This window comes from Procambarus clarkii, chromosome 20, assembly GCF_040958095.1.
Source record: "Procambarus clarkii isolate CNS0578487 chromosome 20, FALCON_Pclarkii_2.0, whole genome shotgun sequence".
Taxonomy (NCBI): Eukaryota; Metazoa; Arthropoda; class Malacostraca; order Decapoda; family Cambaridae; genus Procambarus; species Procambarus clarkii.
Window position 1 is genome coordinate 23,254,406 of NC_091169.1, and position 18,034 is coordinate 23,272,439.

The following is an 18,034-nucleotide window of genomic DNA, read 5'->3' on the forward strand; positions in this document are numbered from 1 at the left end:
CTAGTGGCGAAAATCGCGCTATTTTTGGCCGGTAGCGGCGAAAATCGTGATTTTTGCCCGCCAGCTGCGAAAATCGCATAGTTTTTGGCCGATAGCGGCGAAAATCGCGCGGTTTTTGTCCGGTAGCGGCGAAAATTGCGCTATTTTTGCCCGCCAGCTGCGAAAATCGCATGGTTTTTGGCCGCTAGCGGCGAAAATCGCGATTTTTGCCCGCCAGTTGCGAAAATCGCATGGTTTTTGCGCAAAATAGCGCGGTTTTCGGCCGTTAGCGGCAAAAATCGCGCTATTTTTGGCCGGTAGCGGCGAAAATCGCGATTTTTGCCCGCCAGCTTCGAAAATCGCATGCTTTTTGGCCGCTAGCGGCGAAAATTGCGCGGTTTTTGGCCGGTAGCGGCGAAAATCGCGCTATTTTTGGCCGGTAGTGGCGAAAATCGCGCTATTTTTGGCCGGTAGCGGCGAAAATCGCGATTTTTGCCCGCCAGCTGCGAAAATCGCATGGTTTTTGGCCGCTAGCGGCGAAAATCGCGCTATTTTTGGCCGGTAGCGGCGAAAATTGCGATTTTTGCCCGCCAGCTGCAAAAATCGCATGGTTTTTGGCCGCTAGCGGCGAAAATCGCGCGGTTTTTGGCCGGTAGCGGCAAAAATCGCGCTATTTTTGGCCGGTAGCGGCGAAAATCGCGATTTTTGCCCGCCAGCTGCGAAAATCGCATAGTTTTTGGCCGCTAGCGGCGAAAATCGCGCGGTTTTTGGCCGGTAGCAGCAAAAATCGCGCTATTTTTGGCCGGTAGCGGCGAAAATCGCGATTTTTGCCCGCCAGCTGCGAAAATCGCATGGTTTTTGGCCGCTAGCGGCGAAAATCGCGCTATTTTTGGCCGGTAGCGGCGAAAATCGCGAATTTTGCCCGCCAGCTGCGAAAATCGCATAGTTTTTGGCCGCTAGCGGCGAAAATCGCGCGGTTTTTGGCCGGTAGCGGCAAAAATCGCGCTATTTTTGTCCGGTAGCGGCGAAAATCGCGATTTTTGCCCGCCAGCTGCGAAAATCGCATAGTTTTTGGCCGCTAGCGGCGAAAATCGCGCGGTTTTTGGCCGGTAGCGGCAAAAATCGCGCTATTTTTGGCCAGTAGCGGCGAAAATCGCGATTTTTGCCCGCCAGCTGCGAAAATCGCATGGTTTTTGCGCAAAATAGCGCGGTATTCGGCCGTTAGCGGCAAAAATCGCCCGATTTTTGGCCGCTAGCAGCGAAAATCGCACGGTTTTTGGCCGCTAGTGGCGAAAATCGCGCTATTTTTGGCCGGTACCGGCGAAAATCGCGATTTTTGCCCGCCAGCTGCGAAAATCGCATAGTTTTTGGCCGCTAGCGGCGAAAATCGCACGGTTTTTGGCCGGTAGCGGCGAAAATAGTGCTATTTTTGCCCGGCAACTGCAAAAATCGCATGGTTTTTGGCCGCTAGCGGCGAAAATTGCGCAATTTTTGGCCGCTTGCGACGAAAATCGCACGGTTTTTGGCCGCTAGCGGCGAAAATCGCACGGTTTTTGGCCGCTAGCGGCGAAAATCGAGCTATTTTTGGCCGCTAGCGGCGAAAATCGCGATTTTTGCCAGCCAACTGCGAAAATCGCATGGTTTTTGGCCGCTAGCGGCGAAAATTGCGCGGTTTTTGGCCGGTAGCGGCGAAAATCGCGCTATTTTTGGCCGGTAGCGGCGAAAATCGCGATTTTTGCCCGCCAGCTGCGAAAATCGCATAGTTTTTGGCCGATAGCGGCGAAAATCGCGCGGTTTTTGTCCGGTAGCGGCGAAAATAGCGCTATTTTTGCCCGCCAGCTGCGAAAATCGCATGGTTTTTGGCCGCTAGCGGCGAAAATCGCGCGGTTTTTGGCCGGTAGCGGCAAAAATCGCGCTATTTTTGGCCGGTAGCGGCGAAAATCGCGATTTTTGCCCGCCAGCTGCGAAAATCGCATGGTTTTTGGCCGCTAGCGGCGAAAATCGCGCTATTTTTGGCCGGTAGCGGCGAAAATAGCGCTATTTTTGCCCGCCAGCTGCGAAAATCGCATGGTTTTTGGCCGCTAGCGGCGAAAATCGCGCGGTTTTTGGCCGGTAGTGGCAAAAATCGCGCTATTTTTGGACGGTAGCGGCGAAAATCGCGATTTTTGCCCGCCAGCTGCGAAAATCGCATAGTTTTTGGCCGCTAGCGGCGAAAATCGCGCGGTTTTTGGCCGGTAACGGCAAAAATAGCGCTATTTTTGCCCGCCAGCTGCGAAAATCGCATGGTTTTTGGCCGCTAGTCCCACACCAACTGTACCATTCTTCCAGGGGTTCACCGTGATTCCGTCTGGGCGACCGACAGGCTCAGAGTTGCGGGACATTAGGTAACGGGGCTCTTTCTCTGCTGGACAACCGGCTGTGGTAAGGCTTCTCTTAATAATGTCATTGACCTCGCCGTGTCTTGCATGCCATCCTCCTGTCCTTTGGCATAGAAGGCCATGCCGTCCGTATCTGTCGGCCTCTGCCTCGCCGCAAATACACCTTTATTCGGTGTGGATTGGGGCAGCGAGGCGGAGAGCCACGGCAATTCGGAGGGCCTGCGGTCTGAGACGGGTGCCGGTTGCCGACATTGGGGTTGCCAATAGGAAATCACCTGCATGGGGAGCTGCTATAGCTCTAAGTCGGGCAGTGTCATGTGGTGTTGTCGCAGCTTTGTCGGCAATGGAACGATCCCAGCTGGATTGCTAATGGGCTTCAAAAGGCGGTGGTTGGGATGCTGGTCCTGGAAGAGAGATAATACTATATTATAGTATATAACATAGTATAATATAGTATTTAATATATTATAGTATATAATCCACAAGCATGTAACAAGGCCACGTCAATTCAGTGTAATTACGGTATAACTGGAAATTAAGCCTCTGCAAATTTCTTAAACCTCTTCGTTTCACTCCTTGTTGGAGCTAATTCCTGGTTTTATAGCCCCTTTTAATGTTATAATACTAGGTTCACCCTAGTACGGCTATCCTAAAGCGCTAGTACACAAGCCGTTCTGTCACGTCTTGCCAACATGGCTTACGGCTTTTGTCTAGCTTCAGTGCCATTACTAGATGCAAGATACCAGCACGATGTTGTATGTAGACGCTCAAGTCTAGTTTGGCACTAGATTCTGCCTCTTTGAACACCTCAAAACTATACCACATCATTCGGGTTTCACGATAGCATCATTTAAAATGTTTTACCCGCGCTTCTCTAACACATCAGAGTTAGAGACCGGGCCTCAAGGACACTGTGCCCAGCAGTCAAATTGAAATCTAAGTATAGAAGGTAGGATAAAACGCCAGTGTAACATAACATTTACTAATGATTTTCACAGTTTTAAGTCCAGATTTAGCGCCAGCCGTTAAAAAGCGACCTCTTGTACCACACGACCAAATCGTGGCAACTGCCAGTCAGCGACTATTCAGCCGTTGTACATGTTCTGTACATATACTGCTTTACCTTCTGCCTGTAGTTGGCCGGACCTGAGGAAGAGAAGTTAACATTAGGAATGTCAAGTTTGTTAATATTTGTACTTTCTTTACCGTTCAGTAAATGCTGTTCCTTTTGGGTAAGAAAGCTGTAAGCCTTTACATACTAGCAACCCTCACTACCGCTCACATGATCTATGACACGTCCACAACTAATCACACGATATGTCGTGGGGGGGAACAGTTACTAACGCAATGTAAGTACTAACAGACAAACTTTAAGCTTGTGTATTTAAACCTTCAGTTCACTGTTAATGCTACATTTTAACAAAACCATTCAATTGTCATTATTTGCCAAATATTTAAGGATTCACAAGTTTCTATTTATCAATTTTTAGGTCCATTTTCTGTATTTACGTGAACTTTACAGTTTGGTAGTAACAATTTGTTATATCTTACATGTTAAGACTATTCATGTGTATACGATAGCCTTACAAGTCAAGAGGCGGCAGCTAACAGTTCTGTGGTTATCGTCCGTAGGTCAAACCCACACGCCAATATTTCTCCATAATATCAACTGACAACATTTCCCAAATTCGGCAGTTTATGTCCCATCTAACGTCTTATATCACGCATTAACCTATGATATTTAGTATATTGTGCCATTTAGATCTTATTTTATATTCCTATCATTTATCTGGTAATGTGGCGATTCCTGAAGACAGTATTACTGTCAAACTATTACTGTCGTTCATAGTGAACCCAATGCATAAGACGACTTTACCACAAATTTCTGCAACTGTGCTCACTCCCATAAACGTATGTGCCGTCCTCTGTGCTCTACCAGGTCTAATTACTGACCATTCACAGCAGGCAACACCTTATTTGGTTACGGTATTTTATCTTTTCATTTATATCTTAAATTGATACAATTACTCAAATTCTATTCTACTTTAAGGCAATTTTACTATTAATATATACAACAGGAAGTTATTAGCGTCGATGGTAAAACACAAGAGATTAAGAACCGTCTAGGATGCACACCCTAAAACATTAACAGTCTGGTTTGGAGAAGATTTCTCCCCCACCCCCCATTACCAAATCTACATCTCTACCTTGCTGATTTTAGGTTATTAAAACCTTTCGTTTCGATGTTGTGCCTTTTTTAAAAAACTAATAACCCCCATCGTACACTACGATGTTGTATACTTAAAATTGTTTACGTTGAAAGCCACACGTTAAGGGATAACTTCTGGCAAGATATAAATGGCGGTAGAGGCGCGTCACTGGCTACTTTCCATCTGCTCTGATGCCACACGCAGTATTATGCGCTCTTAACCCAACCTTATATTCGTCAAGGCAAAGCTGAAATAATTCCCCCTCCCCCCCATACACTTAAGTTCCAGTAGGGGAAAGGTGAGGATTCAAGAGGGGAGGAGGGGGGAGGGGGACGCGCCAAAGGGGAGGAGGGGGGAGGGGGACGCGCCAAAGGGGAGGAGGGCGGCGACGCGGCAAAGGGAGGGGGGGTGGTTCCCCCCACATACAGCTCACCTTCAAGAGACGAAGCTCGAACTGTATACCAAAAGTGAGGTAAAACACACTGAAGTGTATTTGGTCTCCTCCTCCCTTTTATACCCAGCAGCCAACCACACTCGGCCGCTGATTGGTTGACATTCACCCTAACCCTCACCCCATTGGTTAACATTTTGCGAGTCTCAAGTGTCAATTTACAATGGCCAACAACCACTCCTTCACTTCCCCAAATACGAACGAGTCTCTAATGAACCAATAATGATCCCCAGCTTGATTTTCAATTTCTAATTTACAAACCAAATACAACATTCTATTGTAAATGTTGCAACACAACAACAGGTACAACAGAGCAATATTTACAATAGACTCGGCAGTGAAGGAGTAATCGTCCGTCAGTCAACAACTGTTAATGGCCGCTACACAACTACAATATATACAATAACACACTAACAACACAACAACCCAAACTTCCTGACACAACACTGGATAATGTTAAATATTTGCCTTAAACTGACTTACAATATTACTCGTTAATGACAAATTCTGTTATTTTAACTTACTAAAATGTGAACATTTATGCTTTATGTTAACTATTAACGTCCAGGATGACATTGTTCAGAATATTATTCTGCACAAGTAGCGTCCTTGAGTCCTTAAGGTACTCAAGGTCAACTTGAGTGCTCAAGGTACACAAGGGGAACTTCAGTGCTCAAGGTAGCACTCAAGTTTATGAGTGCTAAATACAATTGACTGAGAACCACCAAGACTTCTCGTAAGTGCTAACCTTTAACAGGATGTACTGTAAACAGTGGTTTAAACTATGGCTTGAAACATAAGTTGACACAGAATGAAGACTTATTATAACTTTTTTTTTAACTATTTTCAGTAAACTATTTCAGTAACGAGAGTATTCATCTGTCAACAGCTGTCATCTTCGTTGACGACTTCACTACAATCTTAATTATTAAGCCTTAAAATCGTCCACAATTCTATAATAAGGCGCCATAGATGGTAGCTATGTATACCATAGGTGAATTATAATTCTTCATTAATATTTTTACTAATAATAATTATTATTAGTCATTATTTAACTTTGTCTCAAGTCAACTATATTTTCGTGATTTTCTCACAATATTGCTGCCCTCAGCCTGCTCAGAGCCAATCAGAGATGGTAATCAATTCCCTCCTTACCACCAAATGATTTAGCTACATTTGGAGCACTGTGCTCAGTCCCACAAGTTCTCCGTGCCGTCCTGTGCTCAGTCCCACAAGCTCGAATTATTGACAATTCCCAGGATGCTCCAACTGTATAATAAATTGATGGCTTTGGTAATTATTAATGAATTATTTGTTTCACATATATTACCCAATACCCATCAGCCCTTTGCGGGTGGCCTGCAGAGTACATGTGGGGGGGGGGGGTAAACAGTACATGTGCGGGTTCAGAGTACCTCTAGGGGTACAGAGTATGTGGTGATACAGGGTACAATTAATTCATTGTGTCGGGGGACAAGAAGCCAGAGTGTATTGTTATATCTCCAGGTAGCCTAGTAAGCTGGATCTACCTCGTGAAAGTTATTCTACACACCTGACTGGACGTAGGAATCAAGGGGAAGGAAGTAAAATGTACTATGGACCGTCTAGTAAGTATAGACAAAGGTCGGAAAATGACTATTGAAGCAGGGAAGGTGCCAAACGAGACGGTATTAGAAACATTGGGTTGAATTCATTACATGCATTAAGAATATTTGTTTCTAAAATATTTAACAAATCTATATGGTTCATTCGGTTACTTAGCGCACTCAGTATTTAGCATGTGGTGATCATATTCACTTTTATTCTCTCTTCCAGGAACGAGAGTTGAATCCCAGCATCACCTCATATGAATGCTGACTAACACCAGCAACACACACACACCTGCACACTCACCACACACCAACACAACACAACACACCTACACACACACCAACACAACACACACACACACACACACACACCTCTACACACACCAACACAACACACACACACCTCTACACACCTACACACACACCTCTACACACCACACAGCAAGAGGCAGTATAACAAGCCGGGCCAAAACTATAGTACCTACCTACCAGAAGAGTACTAGTTAAACTAGTTACGCACAATGTAAACAAAGGTGAAAAAGACAAAGATTCAGGAGACGGAGAAGAAAAAGTGGAGATAGAAATGAAAGAAGGAAGGAGGAGGAGAGGTTAAGAGAGGAAGGGAGCCAGCCCCCTCACTCTGCATGTTGTATGAGAGAGAGGGGAATGTTGTAATACAGTATGCACAGCGGTCGGATTGCGCATTCGAGGGGAAATAATGATGAAATCGTAATGGGATCACGTACTTGGCTAGGTGAGGTGAATGTGAGGGAGAAAGTGAGGGAATGGAGAGAGAATGAGGGAATGTGAATAAGAGCCTGAAGGAAAGTGAAAGAGGGAGAATTTGTGAGAGTGAGAGGGAATGTGAGGGAGAGAGTACTAAAGGAAAAACATAGAATAAGAAAGAGAGGAGAGAGAGAGGAGGAAAGGGGAAGAAGAGGACAGTGTGAAAGAATAAGATGAGAATAACGAAAAGCAATGAGGGGTAGAGAGGAAGAGGGGAGAGGAAAAGAGGGAAAGAAATTGAGAAGAGGAAATAGGTACAGGGGACAGGTAAATTTATAAGGGAGAGGATTAACAAGAGAGAGAGAGAGAATGGGAGGGAAGGGAGACAGAAAAAGAAATAGAGAGAGTAGCAGATAGGAAGAGACCAGGAGAGATAGAGGGAGGGAGAGAGGGTGAGTGAGTGTATTCACCTAGTTGTGCTTGCGGGGGTCGAGCTCTGCTCTTTCGGCCCGCCTCTCAACTGTCAATCAACCATCTGTTACTATCTGTTATTTCCCCCCTCCCCCCCCCCCCCACACACACACACCAGGAAGCAGCCCGTAACAGCTGTCTAACTCCCAGGTACTTATTTACTGCTAGGTAACAACGACATCAGGGTGAAAAAAAATTCTGCTGGCCCCGGGAATCGAACCCCAGTCCACATGACTACATATCAAGCGTGCTGTCCACACAGCCACCGGCACCCTACACACACCACAGTGTATGTGTGAGTGGTCGTCGTTCTGATGTGATTGGTGGTAGTTTCATTACATCTGTACACGTCCAGTCTACTGATGTGCCCACGGTATAACTGGCCAACCCCTCACAGTGTTCAAGGAGAACTCGATAAGCACCTCCAAAGAATATCTGATCAACAAGGCTGTGACTCATACGTCAGGCTGCGAGCAGCCGCGTCCAACAGCCTGGTTGACCAGTCCAACAACCAGGAGGCCTGGTCGACTACCGGGCCGCGGGGACGCTGAGCCCCTGAAACACCTCAAGGTAAAGTAATCCTTCTTCATTAGGAAATTATGTACTTCAAAATTTGCATAAATCACGAAACCTGTTTATTTTTATGTGCAAAACTTCAATGGTAGAATGCTTTCTAAATCAATTTCCTGATGGAAAACCTCAACTCCCTTCTAGGGCAACATAACTCCCAGCACGGTATAATTATGGCTGACCTCAACCAGTATATCATACAGGTCGATTTTCAACCTCGAAAATTTTGCGTAGCTTCCCAACTTATATTTCTGGCTCGTTACTGAGCACCTACACAACCTCCAGGAAACCTCACACTACGAGAGATTAACCCCAGCTAATGTACTTTTATGATAATGATGAAGACTAAAGGCCAGACGATCATTTTAGGTCGTCGATAAGGCGGCCAGAAGCCTCTGATGTCCGCTTGACATCCGGTGGAGACGTCACACTGGAGGACAACATTTACGAGGTAACTTCTGCTGCATACTCGAAATTAGTAGGAATATGTTGACCAGACCACACACTAGAAGGTGAAGGGACGACGACGTTTCGGTCCGTCCTGGACCATTCTCAAGTCGATTGGTAGGAATATTTTCTCCGGATATGGACAAAATATCATATTGTGCCTAGAGTTGAAGTAGGGGTTTGCAAGATCCGGGTCCCAGAGCTAAGCCTCGGTGCCCGCAAGCACGGTTAGGTAAGCACAGAGACGCCACAAGGTTACCCCCCTCCCCCTGGGGCCACTCCACCCCCCCCCCCCCAGACAGAATCCAGGCACTGATGCACAGAATCTATGAAACGCTTACTAAGTAATATACATAAATACAATGACTAAAAAAAATTCAGAAAAATGATAAGTTCCATTGAACTGTGGTGCGTGTGCCGTAGCACAGAGCTGTGTATCAGCTGGGGGAACCGGGCCGCCGCGCCTCTATAAATATGCTGGACATTAAACTGATCTCCCGGAGCAAAAACGCCGAAGACATTAACTCAGTGCGCGCCGGTGAATTAATATCAGTAATTACACCGCTGGGAATATCCTTCTACACGTCGCGAACATTTTAATCCTCACTCCATCATAATCAAATACCAGCCGGGCCATCCCATTCATGGGGGCCCCCTGGAGCCTTATACGGCCCTAGCTGTGAGGGCCCCAAGACATCGATCAGGACACTGCGCCTCCAGGCATTATGGGACCCTCCTCCTCCTCCTAGGCCACTGCCTCGACGGCTTTTGTTTCATTCCTGGAGACCCGGTGAGGTGTATTTGGAGGAGCGACGCCCTGACCATCCAGCTGTGATTTCCCTGAAGGTACGGCTGCTGTGTCCAATGATCTCTCCCTTGATGTATTCCGCCCGCAGGATGCGCCACATTCTCTCCCTCATTCGCGCCAAGAAGATTTTATTGCGGGATTTTCTCCCGCCGCAGCTGCTGCTGCTGCTTGATGTGATGGTAAAGTTTTTTGGGGGTGAGGAATCAGCCATGGATTTCTTTTATGGTGAGGACGTACGCGCCCGCGCACGCACGCAACATCAGTCTATAGCAGGTCATTATTGTGCGCGGGTTGGTCACTGTTAACTTGACACACTGGAGTTGTTATTTACACTACTCTACACGACCTAACCTGACCTTCCTGCAACTCAGCAAGTTACATCAGCGTACATGTTGTTATCTGAAGCTGAAGACTTTAACTCTCCGAAACGTTTGAGCTCTCATATCATTATCCACAGGGAGCAAGTGTCCTCCTGTGGCCTCCACAGTGAACAAGTGTCCTCCTGTGGCCTCCACAGTGAACAAGTGTCCTCCTGTGGCCTCCACAGGGAGCAAGTGTCCTCCTGTGGCCTCCACAGAGAACAAGTGTCCTCCTGTGGCCTCCACAGTGAACAAGTGTCCTCCTGTGGCCTCCACAGTGAACAAGTGTCCTTCTGTGGCCTCCACAGGGAACAAGTGTCCTCCTGTGGCCTCCACAGAGAACAAGTGTCCTCCTGTGGCCTCCACAGGGAACAAGTGTCCTCCTGTGGCCTCCACAGGGAACAAGTGTCCTCCTGTGGCCTCCACAGTGAACAAGTGTCCTCCTGTGGCCTCCACAGGGAACAAGTGTCCTCCTGTGGCCTCCACAGAGAACAAGTGTCCTCCTGTGGCCTCCACAGGGAACAAATGTCCTCCTGTAGCCCCCACAGAGAACAAGTGTCCTCCTGTGGCCTCCACAGGGAACAAGTGTCCTCCTGTGGCCTCCACAGAGAACAAGTGTCCTCCTGTGGCCTCCACAGGGAACAAATGTCCTCCTGTGGCCCCCACAGAGAACAAGTGTCCTCCTGTGGCCTCCACAGTGAACAAGTGTCCTCCTGTGGCCTCCACAGGGAGCAAGTGTCCTCCTGTGGCCTCCACAGAGAACAAGTGTCCTCCTGTGGCCTCCACAGTGAACAAGTGTCCTCCTGTGGCCTCCACAGTGAACAAGTGTCCTCCTGTGGCCTCCACAGGGAACAAGTGTCCTCCTGTGGCCTCCACAGGGAACAAGTGTCCTCCTGTGGCCTCCACAGGGAACAAGTGTCCTCCTGTGGCCTCCACAGGGAACAAATGTCCTCCTGTAGCCCCCACAGAGAACAAGTGTCCTCCTGTGGCCCCCACAGAGAACAAGTGTCCTCCTGTGGCCTCCACAGGTAACAAGTGGCCTCCTGTGGCCTCCACAGGTAACACTGCCTGGTCGATACCTGCCGCTGCTGCAGAATTCCTCGTCACAAACTGCCACCAGAGATTTGGCTCTGTATCAAAGTCTTTGTGTACCCGACACCCAGTATGTTGTCTTTGGCTTTTTCTAAGACTTCTGAGTCCTGGATATTAAACTTTACCTGCAACAATCAACACTTGTTTGTGTTTTAATCACACTACTCCAAGTTCTTTCTCTCTCTCACTGTGCTGGGAAGTTCTTTCTCTCTCTCACTGTGCTGGGAAGTTCTTTCTCTCTCTCACTGTGCTGGGGAGTTCTGTGTCTCTCTCACTGTGCTGGGGAGTTCTGTGTCTCTCTCACTGTGCTGGGAAGTTCTGTCTCTCTCTCACTGTGCTGGGGAGTTCTGTGTCTCTCTCACTGTGCTGGGGAGTTCTTTCTCTCTCTCACTGTGCTGGGGAGTTCGTTCTGTCTCTCTCTCACTGTGCTGGGGAGTTCTTTCTCTCTCTCACTGTGCTGGGAAGTTCTGTCTCTCTCTCTCACTGTGCTGGGGAGTTCTTTCTCTCTCTCTCTCACTGTGCTGGGGAGTTCTTTCTCTCTCTCACTGTGCTGGGGAGTTCTTTCTCTCTCTCACTGTGCTGGGGAGTTCTTTCTCTCTCTCTCTCACTCTGCTGGGAAGTTCTTTCTCTCTCTCACTGTGCTGGGGAGTTCTTTCTCTCTCTCACTGTGCTGGGGAGTTCTTTCTCTCTCTCTCTCACTCTGCTGGGAAGTTCTTTCTCTCTCTCACTGTGCTGGGAAGTTCTTTCTCTCTCTCACTGTGCTGGGGAGTTCTGTCTCTCTCTCACTGTGCTGGGGAGTTCTTTCTCTCTCTCACTGTGCTGGGGAGTTCTTTCTCTCTCTCTCTCACTCTGCTGGGAAGTTCTTTCTCTCTCTCACTGTGCTGGGGAGTTCTGTCTCTCTCTCACTGTGCTGGGGAGTTCTTTCTCTCTCTCACTGTGCTGGGGAGTTCTGTCTCTCTCTCACTGTGCTGGGGAGTTCTTTCTCTCTCTCTCTCACTGTGCTGGGGAGTTCTTTCTCTCTCTCACTGTGCTGGGAAGTTCTGTCTCTCTCTCACTGTGCTGGGGAGTTCTTTCTCTCTCTCTCTCACTGTGCTGGGGAGTTCTTTCTCTCTCTCACTGTGCTGGGAAGTTCTGTCTCTCTCTCACTGTGCTGGGGAGTTCTTTCTCTCTCTCTCTCACTGTGCTGGGGAGTTCTTTCTCTCTCTCACTGTGCTGGGAAGTTCTGTCTCTCTCTCACTGTGCTGGGAAGTTCTTTCTCTCTCTCACTGTGCTGGGAAGTTCTGTCTCTCTCTCACTGTGCTGGGAAGTTCTTTCTCTCTCTCACTGTGCTGGGGAGTTCTGTGTGTCTCTCTCTCTCTCTCTCTCTCTCTCTCTCTCTCTCTCTCTCTCTCTCTCTCTCTCTCTCTCTCTCTCTCTCTCTCTCTCTCTCTACTTTACCTCTATTTCCCTTTCTCTCGTTTTACTGCATCTACATATTTGGCTTGCTCATGTCCCTCTCTTTATCACCATTGGCTTTGTGCCCCCCTCTTCCCCCCCCCCCCCGTTGTGTGGGGGGGAGGGATGGTTAGGCCTAGAGCATTACACATTTTATATATGAATGAGGTTGATTTGTTGCTACTTAAGAGGTAGGCATCAGCACTGCAATCTTCACCGTAGTGGTCACTGTCAGAGCGATAATGTTCATTTATATTAATTACTTATTTATAATGATTAAATTATGACCTAGGCCTATCGTGTGGTAGAATGACGTGTACCTGAGCTATGTATCCGGCCAGCCTTCCCTACCAGTGTCACGTGTCCTGGTGGCCACCCCGACCAGTGTCATGTGTCCTGGTGGCCACCCCGACCAGTGTCATGTATCCTGGTGGCCACCCCGACCAGGGGTCATGTGTGTCCTACCAGGATACATGAAAGACACGTGGAAGCCGACCTCAGATTTATGACATAATAACCAGTGATCTACGCGAGAAACAACAGCTTGGTGAGTCATCAGGGAGAGAGGCGGCTGTTGATGTGGTCTCCGGGTTAATGTTTACCTCTGGTCTCGCGAGTCACGCTAACGCGAGTCACGCTAACGCGAGTCACGCAAACGCGAGTCACTCAAACGCGAGTCACGCTAACGCGAGTCACTCAAACGCGAGTCACTCAAACTCGAGTCACGCAAACGCGAGTCACGCAAACGCGAGTCACGCTAACGCGAGTCACTCAAACGCGAGTCACGCAAACGCGAGTCACTCAAACGCGAGTCACGCTAACGCGAGTCACTCAAACGCGAGTCACTCAAACGCGAGTCACTCAAACGCGAGTCACTCAAACGCAAGTCACGGTAACGCGAGTCACTCAAACGCGAGTCACTCAAACGCGAGTCACGGTAACGCAAGTCACTCAAACGCGAGTCACGGTAACGCAAGTCACTCAAACGCGAGTCACGGTAACGCAAGTCACTCAAACGCGAGTCACGGTAACGCAAGTCCAACCATTCCGGGCCTGTCTCTTGTGTCTTGGACTAGGACAAATATTGTATCAAGATGTAATGGCTACTCTCACACTGTGGGTCATGCGGATATGTCAGTGGGCTCGTCTGGTTGTGTTTGCAGGGTCGAGAATCAGCTCCTAAGCCCCAGCTTCCGTCCACCGGTAGTAAGAGAACAAGTTGAAAAAGGGAAGAGCGTGAAAAGAGAAAGTAAAGACAGGTTAGAGGGGTTAAAGCTAAGTCACATCACGTTTGTTAATAAAGTTGGAGCATTTAACTATGTACTGTGAAAGAGAAGAGTCAAGGACTTAGGAAGAGAAGGACTTAAGTTCATGTTGGGTAGGTTGTATATCAGAGCTGATTCAACAACACGGCGTCTGTGAAGAGAAGAATCATGAAAGATTATTTTAGAACACCAATCAATAGGATGATTAGAATCCCTAACATGACAGAAGAGAGCATTGTTTGTGTCTGCAGACTTAACACTTCTTTTGTGTTCCGTAAGTCTGTCACTTAGTGTATAGATAACTTCACCAAAGTAATGGCCGAGCGTACAGCACGCTGGACTTGTGATCCTGTGGTCCCGGGTTCGATCCCGGGCGCCGGCGAGAAACAATGGGCAGAGTTTCTCTCACCCTATGCCCCTGTTACCTAGCAGTAAACTAGGTACCTGGGTGTTAGTCAGCTGTCACGGGCTGCTTCCTGGGGGTGGAGGCCTGGTCGAGGACCGGGCCGCGGGGACACTAAAAGCCCCGAAATCATCTCAAGATAACCTCAAGATATCCACTGAGTATAGGCTTGAGAAAAACAGAAGGAGAAGCAAGCCACAGAGCCGTGACCATGTACATCTAGGAAAGGAAGGAATTAGAAACCAAGGAAAATAGCTGCTTTGTCAATCATGTGTGTGTGTGTATTTACTATTTGTGTCTGCAGAATGGAGCCATTAGCTCTTGGATCCCGCCTTTCTAACCAATCTATTTTTTCTCTAATGTGTCTACTACATATATTTCTCTCTAACACACGCACACACACATCCCTAGGAAGCAGCTCGTAGTAGCTGTCTAACTCCCAGGCACTTATTTTACTGCTAGGGGAACAGGTACATCAGGGTGAAAGAAACTCTGCCTATTTGTTTCCGCCTCCGCCTGGAATCGAACCCATTAGGACTACGACTCCCAAGAGCTGTTCACTTAGCCGCGAGGCGCCCCCCCCTAAACCCTAAACTCCACACACACACACACACACACACACACACACACACACTCCCTGTGTACTCACCTATTTGTGCTTGCGGGGGTTGAGCTTTGGCTCTTTGGTCCCGCCTCTCAACTCTCAATGAACTGGTGTACAGATTCCTGAGCCTACTGGGCTCTATCATATCTAAATTTGAAACTGTTGGTGTGTGGGTGTGTGGGTGTGTTTGTGTGTGTGTGTGTGTGTGTGTGTGTGTGTGTGTGTGTGTGTGCGTGCGTGCGTGCGTGCGTGTGAAGAACTTTACCCGTGTTCATTAACGTATAACCTAAAATATACATTTGTAATTAAAATTTCTGTCCTGGACTCTTGGGCACAACAACTAATCTTTGCCGTGAAAAGTTTTACAGCCAGAATTACCCAATTTCAGATATTTATGGAGTAGAGCTAAACTATCGGCGTCGTGACCCAGAGCACACCGACACAGCTAAAGAAGTTCCTTTTGGAATTTAAATGAAAACACATATTTTCGACCAAAGCGAGAACGAATATTAATATTTTGGAAGTCTGCCCTACACACACATTTGTACTCACCAATTTGTACTTGCGGGGGGTTGAGCTCTGGCTCTTTGGTCCCGCCTCTCAACTGTCAATCAAGTGGATGTGTATGTGTGGGGAGTGTGGGCCAGTGCGTCTGTCTGTGTGGATGAGGGTCAATTAGCATGATTGTTTATGTTAGCTGCATCTTGTTCTCTGTGATGTTGAGTTCTTCTCCCGCCCAGGAGATGTCTGCTGTGTACGGCAGCTTCTGCTTGTATTACCTTTATCGCTTCAGTCACTCAGCAGAAACTTCTCAGCGCATCATACAACTCTTGTATTTCATGGTTGTATTCCTCCTGTGAGCATCACATTATACACCTCTCGTGTTAGTACTGTGTATTAGTGAAAGCGGGACTATGGTGCCTGTTGGGCAACCCGTTCTCGCACTTGCTTATAGTCAATATTGGCTTATTTAATAAGTGCATATGTGACATACTAATTGATTGTGAATATTTTAGTTTACCTTGACAAGCTTCATAGAAAACACCGACCTTACCTAACCTTCTTAGTATGTTAAGATAAGCATCTTATTGCTTCTTATTTACAATTATTACTTAACCTATTAACGGTATAGGTGAGACGAGGGGGCTGGCGCCCACAGAAGCCTCAGTTACTACACGCAAGGAACCACATCCGGCCGACTGATAAATCTGTGGCCATCCGTAAGGAAACACTCACAGGGAACAGGGGAAAAAAATATTACTCGGCAACAGCTGGTGCTGGTGGCATCATCGACTGCTGCCAGATGGCTCCAGCAGCTGGTATTTTCTTTCTTGGCTGCCAGATATTACGCTGTCTCAGACTTACTGCGGCCTCTCTCCTCTCTTATATCCGGCTCTCGCTTCCACTGTAATTCCTCTTGCTTTGGGAAGTCTCGAATGCCTGCGTCTCTCTCTCTCTCTCTCTCTCTCTCTCTCTCTCTCTCTCTCTCTCTCTCTCTCTCTCTCTCTCTCTCTTTCTGCTCAACCACTTGGGCTGGACGGTAGAGCGACGGTCTCGCTTCATGCAGGCCGGTGTTCAATCCCCGACCATCCAAGTGCTTGGGTACCATTCCTTTCCCCCGTCCCATCCCAAATCCTTATCCTGACCCCTTCCCAGTGCTATATAGTCGTAATAACTTGGCGCTTCCTCCTCACAGTTCCCTTCCCTTCTCTCTCCCTCTCCGTCTCTCTCTCTCCCCTCCCTCCTCTCCCTCTCTCACCCACACAAATAACCTGTCAATCACGTGTAAACAACCAAATGGAAATAAGTAGCAGAGTTCCTAACTGGGATTTAACAAGAGTTCAAAGTTCAAATTTTCCATCTATTGACCTGTTCCTTCTTCCTCTCAACTCTCTGCATCTATAAATTCCTCCGTGTATCTATATATCTATTTTTAGTTAGCGTAGTTAAATCAGGATGCTCAACATTTATTAAAACTGTTGAAAAGAAAGTTAAATCTAAAGAATGTAAGGAAGAGGCATAGATGGGAGAGATGTGAGATAGAGAGAGAGTCGTGGATGGCAGACGCTGTATGAGAGAAGGACCAGTGGAGACATGATTCCGAAGTATAAGATACTGAAGGTGGAGATATGATAACGATACACAAAGGTACTGAGAGCTATGGAGAACGTAGACGAGGACATTATGTCACAGAGACATAGAACCTAAGGACACAGCTGGAAGACACCTCCATCTGACACAGATGTTCTTCTGAACAAAGTTCTGCTGAATAACACAACACATAAAAGTTATATGACAAAATAGGAACTTGTGATTTGAGTTGCACAATATATTAGTGAGGGAAATGGGGGGGGGGGGGGGGGACCAGGAAGGGAATTATCAGGGAGAAAGCGCCAAGCCATGACGACTATATAGCATTTGGAAGGGGTCAGGATAAGGGGCTGAGATGGGACGGTGGAAAGGAATGGTGCCCAAGCACTTGGACGGTCAGGGATTGAACACCGACCTGCATGAAGCGAGGCCGTCGCTCTACCGTCCAGCCCAAGTAGTTGGTGCGGGGACCAGGAGCTAGAGTTTCATAGCTGCCGACACCACCAAAGAAACACGAACACAGACAGGGGCCTCACGACTGAGTGGACAGCGCTCTGGGGTCGTAGTCCTAAGGGCTCGGATTCGATTCCCGGCAGAGGCGGAAACAAATGGGCAGAGTTTCTTTCACCCTGATGCTACTGTTCACCAAGCAGTAAATAGGTACCTAGAAGATAGACAGCTGCTACGGGCTGCTTCCCGGGGATGTGTGTGTGTGCGTTAGATTAATATATGTAGTAGACATAATATAGAAAAAAATAAATTGGTTTAAAAAGGCGGGATCCAAGAGTCAACAGCTTTTGGATCAAACTATGATTAGTGAAGTATTCATGCGAGTACGCTGATTATGCATATGTGTACGCTGACTTTGCGTTATGTATACGCTGACTTTTCGTATGTATACGCTGACTTTGCGTATGTGTTCGCTGATTATGCATACTTGTACGCATGGAACACGTAAACATACGCTGACCATTTATACATACGCTGACCACGTATACGAATGCGGACTATGTATATGAAGAATCGTGTATTTACAGCTGATTTTAAATTGCGCCATTAGCTGAATCGCCACGGAATTTCATGCAAAACCATTTTACATATAAACGCTACATACTATTGTGGCAATTATAGGTCGGCCGTGACATTTTAATCTCCCG

General features: G+C 47.4%; 1 long non-coding RNA gene across 2 annotated transcripts in view; it reads right to left on the reverse strand.

Moving 5' to 3' along the window:
• Nucleotides 1–3,323: 3,323 nt before the first annotated feature.
• LOC138366610 (uncharacterized) overlaps nucleotides 3,324–18,034 on the reverse strand; it is a 33,223-nt gene continuing 18,512 nt past the window's right edge. The window contains exons 1-2 of one of the 2 annotated variants that reach the window (XR_011229188.1): nucleotides 5,001–5,055; nucleotides 3,324–3,503 (exon numbers count right to left, since the gene is read on the reverse strand). This is a non-coding gene — a long non-coding RNA (uncharacterized lncRNA). Of the gene's footprint in view, nucleotides 3,504–5,000; nucleotides 5,056–18,034 lie in introns of those variants that run through there. The other variant, XR_011229187.1, reaches the window with a different exon arrangement.